The following is a 9,516-nucleotide window of genomic DNA, read 5'->3' as shown; positions in this document are numbered from 1 at the left end:
CAGGCACAACAAGCATAACCTTGCAACAGACGAGGTTCCAATAGACCAGGCTCTAATAAAGACCAGCGAATAGATGGTCTGCTCTCTCAGCTTCCTCAGCGCTCACCGACAAAGCCAACGCAAGCCAGCCCACGAATGTCTGCTCCAAAAGCCTCACCTATGACTCTCTACTCCAACCAGCCTCTTCAAAGAGCTCCCACAAGCCTCCCCATATCCAACGAGCGCGCCTCCACATCGAACTGTAGCGCTTTCAATGCCGCAACGATTTCGTCATCCAGCGTCCTCCAGCGATGACTCACCGAACTAGTGACGGAATCTAGAAGATTTTATCAGAATCTAAAAGATTCTGACAGGCAACCACATCCCGACACATGGCAAGTTGACCACCCTTTGTCAGGATAAGATAGCACCTAGGCTAGGTCTACAGTATGCCACATGGCAACCTTATCTCCAAGTGCCACATCATCTGCCATGGTGGCAGCCACATCATCACTACCACATCATCCCTACTACCTTAACAGGCCATGTCATCAAGACATGTCATTCTGCCACATCATCAATGCCACATCAGCATTACCACATCACCTTGCTGACATCATCATCTGTGCAACCTTAGTAGTGCCACCTTAGTAGTCCAGTCAGCACTGACCTCTGCAGGCACACATAGTGCTTCATAGTCACTGCATCTGACTACTCCTACCACCTCAGCACATGCTTCACTGGCACACCTCTTACTAGGCACAGTGCCACATCATCACTGCATGTGACTCACAGTGACACTATCATCATTGAGCACATTTGTAGTCCTTTTGTCCCTCCACTTAGATCAAGTCATATCTCTTGATCCAGGAAGAATTTGAGGGTGCTCCAAAAAAGAAAGTCGCTCGTTTTTTCATGCTCTATGCGCTTGTCACATCATCGCACATTTTGGTGCAAGTTACACTCACATTTGGGCCTTGCCAACAAAATCACGACACTTTTTGAGTACATTTCTTGCACCATGTCAACTAGCAACCTTAATTTGGAGGCATCTGCTAAGTTAGACAACTCCAATTATGGTACATGGAAATACCGAATGGAGACCATTCTTGTGCTTCAAGACAAATGGGAGTATGTCGATGGGTCTACACCTAGACCATCAGACAATCTAGCCACCAGTAGCTCTACTCCATGTGTTGTCACAGCACCAGCAATGGGATCTACAATGGCATCTACAGCTACACAAACAGTTTCCACACCAGTAGCAGATCCTGCCATTGCTTGAGCTCAAGCAGAATGGGATAAGAAAGACAAGTATGCCTATCACTTGATCAAGCAGAATGTGCAAGATGTCATGCTAGGACAACTCAACACAGTCAAGACATCAAAAGAAGCATGGGATATGTTCGCAGCTCTCTACAAGTCTAAGAACACATCCAGGATTCTCACCCTAAGAAACCAGATCAACCAGAGTTTTTGCAATAGTAGTGAAACCGGTCATACTTATGTACTCTACATAAAAGACTACAACAATCAACTTGCAGCAGTAGGAGAGACTATGAACCTTGCAGAAATGGTTCAAGTCATTCTGAATGGACTAGGAGAGGGATATGAGAATCTAGTCCAGAGTATTGCCATCCAATGGCAAATTCCAACATTGAAAGAACTTCAGTCAGTTCTACTTAGTGAAGAACTCAGGACTCAGGCCATTCAAGCACATAAAGGTCATTCTAATGATCAAGCATTCACAGCTTCAAACAGAAGCAGAGGCAGAGGCAGAGGTAGATCATACCAGAAAAGTCATCATCAGCAATAAAATCAAAGTGGCATCAACATCAGCATAGGCATCATCCTCAGCAACATCAGAATCAGCAAAGAGGAAATCATTCCAATCGAGGAAGATTCCAATCCTCAGCAACATCAGAATCAGCAAAGAGGAAATCATTCCAAGGATGAGGGAATGCATCCACCAATGTGTCAAACATTCAGTGCAACTATTGTCACAAGTTTGGACACTATGAAAGAGATTGCTGCAAGAAGCAGTATGGCCAAGGCGGTCAATCCATCAATAATCGAGGGAATTCCCGGGGCAAAGGAAATCATCGTGGTGGACATTCTAGTCACAGTCATTTTGCAAATGAACATGGGAATATGTTTCTTGCAAGCGAGAAATTGCATCAGACTGATACAGTGTACCTAGACACACTGATTTTAATTTCAAAGAGGATTACAGCTATCAAGTCGACCAAGTGGAACAGGATCCTTGGTACATCGACAGCGGTGCATCATCTCATATGACAAATCATCAGGAATGGTTCACAGAGATGAAACCATTAGAAGGACAGAAAAATTTCATCTACACACAGCAGACAATACACCGAATCCAGTTCAAGGGACATGTGTTATCCCTATGAACAATTTCACTGGTACAAAAGGATAAGTGAAAGATGTGCTCTATGTTCCGAAGCTCAGCAAGAACCTTTTGTTAGTAGGTCAAATGATAGAACACAATTACAAAGTCATCTTCGACGATGATGAATGCACTATGAGAGACAAATCCAAAAGATGTCAGCTAGTAGCAAAAGGTGTCAAAGAAGGATGCTTATACAGAATGCTAGCTACAGTACCAGATAAGCATGCCATGTCAGCTCAACCACAACAGATGCCACTATTTGCAAAATGGCACAAGAGATATGGTCATGTCAATTTCAAGTACTTGTTAGATCTCAGGAATCAGAATATGGCAATTGGGATTCCGAAGCTACACTTTCTTGGAAAAGTTTGTGAAGCATGCTGCCCCGGCAAACAAAAGCGAACCAAATTTGTCAGAAGTACCTCTCGTGCACGAGGTATTCTTGATTTGATACATACAGATGTATGGGGTTATGCCCAGACCCGCAGCATCAATGGTTCACTTTACTACTTGACTTTCATCGACGACTACAGTAGATATTGTTGGGTCTACTTTCTGAAAGAGAAATCTGAAGTGTTTTCCAAATTTCAAGAATTCAAAGCCATGGTAGAAAACCAGACAGGCAAAAAGATCAAGGTCATGAGATTAGATAGAGGAGGTGAATACGAGTCTTCAGCATTCATGAATTTTTACAAAAATCATGGCATTCGAAGACAATTCACATGTGCAGATACTCCTCAGCAGAATGCAAGAGCTGAAAGGAAGGATGGGACTTTAGCAGACAGTGCTAGAGCAATGCTTAGTGAAAAGCATCTTCTGAATCAGTATTGGGCAGAAGCAATAGCTACAGCAAACTACTTGCTTAATTGGCTTCCTGCCAAACCGATACAGAGTATGAATCCTTATGAAGCATTCATTGGACAAAAGCCACACATTGGGCATCTCCGCATATTTGGTTGCATAGCATATGCCCACATACATGATGATCATCGCAGGAAATTGGATGCAAAGTCATGCAAATGCATCATGGTTGGCTACACTGAAGAAAGCAAAGCATACAAATTGTATGATCCGATCAACCGTAAAGTCATCATCTCCAGAGATGTAATCTTTGATGAGGAATCAAAATGGAAAACCTCACCTACACAAGAGATAGAAGCATCGACTTCACAGTCATCTACAAAATAGGTTGATGAAGAAGAGCAAGAATTGCCAGCAACACCCCAAGCAGAGACACAGTAGCTCAGACGGTCTACTAGGGAAAGCAGACCTCTAGCCAGATTGACATATGCTCAAAAAGGCAAAGCAATTCAGGTGGAAACCACCAACTATGCTCTTATGACTACCATCATGGCTACTGAAGAACCAGTGCACTTCGAAGATGAAGTAGACAAGCCAGAATGGCAAACTGCTATGAATGAAGAAATGGATGCTTTGTATAAGAATAATACTTGGGAATTATGTGACCTTCCACCAGGAAAGAAGGCCATAGCAAATAAATGGGTATACAAAGTGAAGTACAATCCAGATGGAAGTATTAAGAGATATAAAGCCAGATTAGTTGCATAAGGATTTGCACAACAATATGGTTAGGACTATGATGATACTTATGCTCCAGTAGCAAAGATGGATTCCATACGATTCTTGATATCATTAGCAACACTCAGCAAATGGAATGTGTATCAGCTCGATGTCAAGAATGCATTTCTCAATGGTTATCTAGATGAGGAATCTACATGCAACAACCAGTAGGTTATGTTGAACCAGGAAAGGAGAATAAGGTTTGCCATCTTAAGAAAAGTCTCTACGGCTTAAAACAAGCACCCAGAAGTTGGTACAGCCGAATCGACAAGTATTTTGCTGATCTGGGATACATGAAATCCAATGCAGATCATTCTCTCTACTATAAAGTTCAAGGGGAAGACATTACTATTGCACTTTTGTATGTAGATGATCTGATTGTGATAGGAACCAAGGATAGCTTCATCAACAAATTGAAACAAGACTTATCTATAGAGTTCGACATGAAAGATCTTGGACTTATGCACTATTGTCTTAGACTTGAGTTCTAGAGAGATTCAGATAGCACATTCATGAGTCAGCTCAAGTATGTTGACAGTCTCTTGAAGAAGTTTCATATGGCAGATTGCAAGATTGCAGCCACTCCCATGGAACAGAGTTTGAAACTTACTAAAGATTCAAAAAAGCCTACAATCAATGACAGATACTACAAGCAGCTCATTGGATCTCTTATATATCTGACAATCACACGGCCAGAGATTTGTTATGCAGTAAGCTCACTAGCACAGTTTATGGCAAATCCAAAACAGTCTCACTAGAATGCAGCCAAAAGAGTCTTGAGATACATAAGAGGTACAAGACAGTTTGGGATAGAATACAGAGGAATTCATCCACGGTTGCATGGGATACTGTGACATTGACTATGTTGGAGATCATGAGACCAGGAGATCGACACAAGGATATGCATTTTTCCTTGGTCAAGGTGCTATATCATGGTTGTCAAACAAACAGCCAACTGTTTCTTTGTCTTCGACTGAAGCAAAATATAGAGCACTCACTACAGGTGCATGTGAGGCTATATGGCTCAGAAGACTATTGTTAGAAACATATTACTTTGATGAGTCAAAGCCAACAACAATATACCGTGATAATCAGTCGGCTCAAGCATTGGCCAAAAATCTAGTATATCACTCCAAGACAAAGCACATTGATGTCAGAGAGAACTTCATCAGAGAAAGAGTGTTACTTGGTGACATCACACTGCAGCATTGTGATAGCAAAGAAAATGTTGCAGACATCTTTACCAAACCACTTGGTAAAGAGCTTTTCGAGAAACACCGACTAGCTCTTGGTTTGATGCAAAGGAAGGACATTCCCATTAAAGGGGTGTGATGGAATGTAATGCTCAGTCCTTCTTCGATTCCCAAGAATCATCATCTTGAGGAAAGGCCTACTTCATGATGTTGATCTTAAGGGAAGGTGTTGAGAGTTCACGCTCAACATCATGTGATCATGTGTGCATAGCACCATCACGTGATCATATGTGCATAGCACTAACCTTTATAGAGTGCTATAAAGGAAAGGGTTAGATCCCCTAACCCTAACCCTAAAAGGGTTTGTATATATTCTATTTTTTCAACTAAATCTAGTGTACAGTTAGTCATTTGTGGTGTGCTCTCTAGCTGTGCCCTCTCTTCTCATCTCCACTCTTCTCCTCTCCCCTCTTCATATTTTGTCCGCCTAGTGCTCTGTCCAAGAGGCTTACCCATGTACCGACGAGGGTGTCTACCCATGAGAACATTGAAAAAGGCTACCACCATTGAGGGACTGATGGTTGAGCTGCCGCTGGGGGGCTTACGCTAAACTATCAAAACCAAGTCATGATGGAAGAACTACTATGTGGCAAGTATCAATCCTATAGTGAAATGATGACAACTGCGTGTTGGGAGTAGCCAAGAGGCTATACAAGGCTGATGTTTATGCTTGTAGGAACCAATGCAAAAAATAGTCAATGAAAATGACTGTACATTGGTGGCATGTGTGTGTACAAGAAGAATGCAACAATCTTTAATTTGAGGAAGAAGAACTCTATGAAGTGTCACAAATCCCTGATGTGTAGAAGTGCCAATTTGCCAAATGTACTGAGCGAGTGTCAGATGTGTGAATGTGAATACCGACCGATGGGACTAATGCTGGTGGGAACTAATAGGGCAATGTGGCAATGGCTACTTGGCTTGGTGGAGTTGGATCTCCTCTATGGTAGTGCTAGTCTACAACTAGACTACACATCGAATCGCACAATGCATCAAATGAAATTCATTTTAAGTGTTGGGTATGCTACAGTGGATCAGGATGTGCTTTCGATGATGAGGATTTTATGGTTTTGACCTATGGAAATGTCAAATGGAAAATTTGAGGTTTTATGCACATAGAGCATGATCTAATGATTATTTTTGCTTTTTGGATCACCTCCAAATTCCACTTGGATCAAAAGTTATGGCTCTTAAAAGGATGGCCAAACTTTGGTCCCAAGTGCAACTGAGGTGGCCAAGAGAAGGAACCAACAATGTGGAAGCTAAGGCTGAGAAGCAGAGAACCAAGTAAGATGAGAAAGACCCAAGTAGCCATGAAGAGCAAGTAGAGTAGAAGGACAAGAGACCAGAGAAAAATGTGTAATTCCATAATGCGTGAGATAGTAGGCCATGATGATACGCCTTTGTACATTAAACACAAGGTAACCACGAGAGAGGCTAGTATCCAATGTAGGGAGCTAGCCAGAGAGCTAGAGCCAAGGTCAGCCGAGAAGGAGGCCTAAAAGCAAAAATGGCGACGAGTAGAGTGGTGTTAAAGCATGGTTTGGATCATGAAAGAGCTACAACACTAGTAGGAGGAGGCAAAATGAGCCAAGGGAGAGCAGAGAGGGACATGAAGAAGGTGTGGCCATGAACAGGCTTGTAGGAAGTATAAAGGGAGCACCTAGGTAAAGAGAGAAACATTTCTAAGTATAAAGAGAGAAAAATCCATGCAAGGTATCAAAGAGGTGAAGCAGGAGTTAATGACCTACGAGACTACCATGAAGAAGGATCACGAGGGAACTGAGGGCCACTCAAAACAATAAGAGTGACAATTGGGTTGGTAGGAGGGGCATGAATGCAAGGAAGATTCTTTGCAAAAGACAAAAAAAAGAATGCAAGGAAGAGTAGCTGCGTCGAGCATTAGAGGTTGATAGGGCGCCATTGTATAACGGCTTTCATGTGAGGAGAAACAAGCCATTATGAGTGTGAAGATCATGCCAGTGATGGTACGTAAGTCGGGGGGGGACAGTATTAATAAAGTAAGTTGGACAATAAGTTGAGGAAATATTTTAATATTTTAAGTATTAAAGTGCAAAAATATCAAAGAATCAAGGTGGGGTGGGCCCTGGGGGAAAAAAAGAGAACTTTTAATTTAATGTCAAAAGATGCCTATGCTTTAAAGTAATTTAAAAGAAGAAAGAAAGAAATAATATTTTTTCTAAACCAAATTAGCATGTGTGTGTGTGTGTGTGTGTGCATGCGCGTGTGCATAGTGTGTACGTGTGCATGTGTGTGTGCGTGTCCATGTGCCTATGCATGCGTGTGCATACACGTGTGCATGCGTGCATGCACACGTGTGTGTGTGTGCATATGCATGTGCGTGTGCATGTGCATGTGCATGTGCATGTGCATGTACATGTGTGTGTGCATGCATGTGTGCATGTGCACGCATGCCAATGTGTGTGTGTGTGTAAGAATGCTAAGGAAAAAAGACCATTTATACCAAAATAGTCTTTAAAAATGGATTTTATTATCATAAATTCCATCATGGAGGTCTTTAAAAAAAAAATCACCATGACCATAGCAGTTTTGGGGGTTGTTGTTATGGTTAATGCAAGAAGGAAAGTGAATATCAGGAGGGCAAAAGTGTATGTGTGTGTGTGCGCATGTGTTAACCAAAAAGTAATCAATCTACTCTTTTTGATCCACCATTCCCAAAAGCCTCAACAGCTGTCCTTCCTCTTGCGTGAGTGCTACCAAACATGATTTACAATGTGTTGCATTCATTCTACTTTTCTTTTTCCTGAATCTTAAGAAGTGAGTTTAGGGCAACACAAATACCTTTGGTGATAACGAAATGACGTAGAGTAGAGTAGTCATGTGAAGAAATATCGTGTGAGGATGGCTTCCCTACTCATCCCATCTATGACCTTGTGACAATCGTGTCCATGTCTACGTGATTTGCACTATGTAACAAACAATAGAAGGAATTGAGATTCACTGAATTAGAGATAACTGTGTGTGTGTTTAGATTTAATAATCCCATCAATAAATGAACCATATAATTAATTCAATCATTTGGATAATTATAAAAAGCACTGGTTGGAAAATAAATAAATAACTAAAACTAAATTGAAGTAACCTTTGACAATATTACAATCCAAAACTTTTTGTAAAAGGAAAATGGGAGGATTGGCAAAATATTTTTTCTTTATATTGAGTTTGCAAACTTTAAGCAGAGAATTAGTATAAAAATGTTGAATCCGTAAGGTAGTCCAGGCTCCAAGGTCAGGGTCTACTTACCTGCCACCATCCAAACCAACTATTTGCTAGAACAATAAAGTTGAGTTTGGATAGACAGGTAATGCATGTATCCCTTGGCTTGTTATCGCTTTACCTAATAACTTGACCTATCCTTTCGGATTCTAGAAAATGAATCAACTCTTAAAACATCTACTAGAACATTTGAAAAAAAAGGGGTTATTTGTTCATAGAGAGAGGTGACCTTGAGGAGAATTAGGTAAAAAATAGATTAGTGTGATAAAATGTACATAAAATTGAATAGAAAATTATAATTTAGAGAAAAAACCAAGAGGGGTAGTCCACCCCCTGAACAAATGTAATGGGGGGTATTCCACACCCTTAGACAATAAGATTGACAAAATAATGTAAAAGCACCTTATGAATAAATGTTGGTAAATAAAAGCAAATGAATTAATTACCATTAAAATAAATGAATGCAAATTTAAGATAGTTTAAATAACTGGAGACAAATATAATTTAGTCTAAAGCAAGTATGTATATATTAATCTAAAGTAAATTAATATAGATTTTAGTAAAGCAATCAAATGAATCATTAAGTAAAGTAAGAAGGTAAAAACCACTCTTATCAGTAAAGTGAAAGCAAGTAAAAATTTCTTCTTGTCATTAATAAACATGAAAGGCATAAGAGAACAAGTGAATAATTTGAATGAATAATTTACACTGAATAAAGTAAAAGAAATGCTCCATAGATATAAGTAAAAGGGCCAAGAAGATAGAGGTGTTAAGCCACTAATAAATGAATTGTGAAAATGACAAAATAAACAATTAGAAAAATGAAGTAAGCCAGAAAAAGGTTGCACAAAGCATCCTAAGATTGTGTAAAGCTAGAAATTGCAATATATTTTATAATCTAGACTAAGTAATAAAAGAGCAAAAAAAGAGGGGTTTATACTTAGAGGGCGTAAAAAGGCCATCATTATCTTTATAAGAAATTATTTTTTCAATATTAAATAATCATGGGGCATGATTAAAAGGATCATAAGA

This window comes from Dipteris shenzhenensis, chromosome 19 (genome assembly GCF_047967505.1).
Source record: "Dipteris shenzhenensis isolate YYH24624 ecotype China chromosome 19, Dip_SZ_1.0, whole genome shotgun sequence".
In the NCBI taxonomy this organism is placed as follows: Eukaryota; Viridiplantae; Streptophyta; class Polypodiopsida; order Gleicheniales; family Dipteridaceae; genus Dipteris; species Dipteris shenzhenensis.
This window is presented reverse-complemented; position numbering follows the sequence as displayed.